Here is a 295-nt window from a genome sequence, read left to right as displayed (position 1 = left end):
GTGTGTGTGTGCGTGTGCGTGTGTGTGTGTGCGTGTGCGTGTGCGTGAGAGAGAGAGAGAGAGAGAGAAAGAGAGAGGGAGTTACATAGGGCAGAGGGTTATTTTTTTCACTCCCCTGTTGCAGCTTTCATGAGATCGTTCGGGGCCGTAGGGCGCAACCCCGGCCGGTAGTGTGTGTGTGTGTGTGCGTGTGTGATAGCAAGGGGGATGGGGAGTTGTGTTGCGTCTATGGCTGGTGTGTGTGTGTGTGTGTGTGTGTGAGAGAGAGAGAGAGAGAGAGAGGGAGAGGGAGAGG

The sequence above is a fragment of the Frankliniella occidentalis genome, unplaced genomic scaffold (assembly GCF_000697945.3).
Source record: "Frankliniella occidentalis isolate FOCC.00 unplaced genomic scaffold, Focc_3.1 Scaffold19, whole genome shotgun sequence".
NCBI classification, from domain to species: Eukaryota; Metazoa; Arthropoda; class Insecta; order Thysanoptera; family Thripidae; genus Frankliniella; species Frankliniella occidentalis.
The sequence above is the reverse complement of the archived record's forward strand: the minus strand, read 5'-3'. Positions refer to the sequence as shown.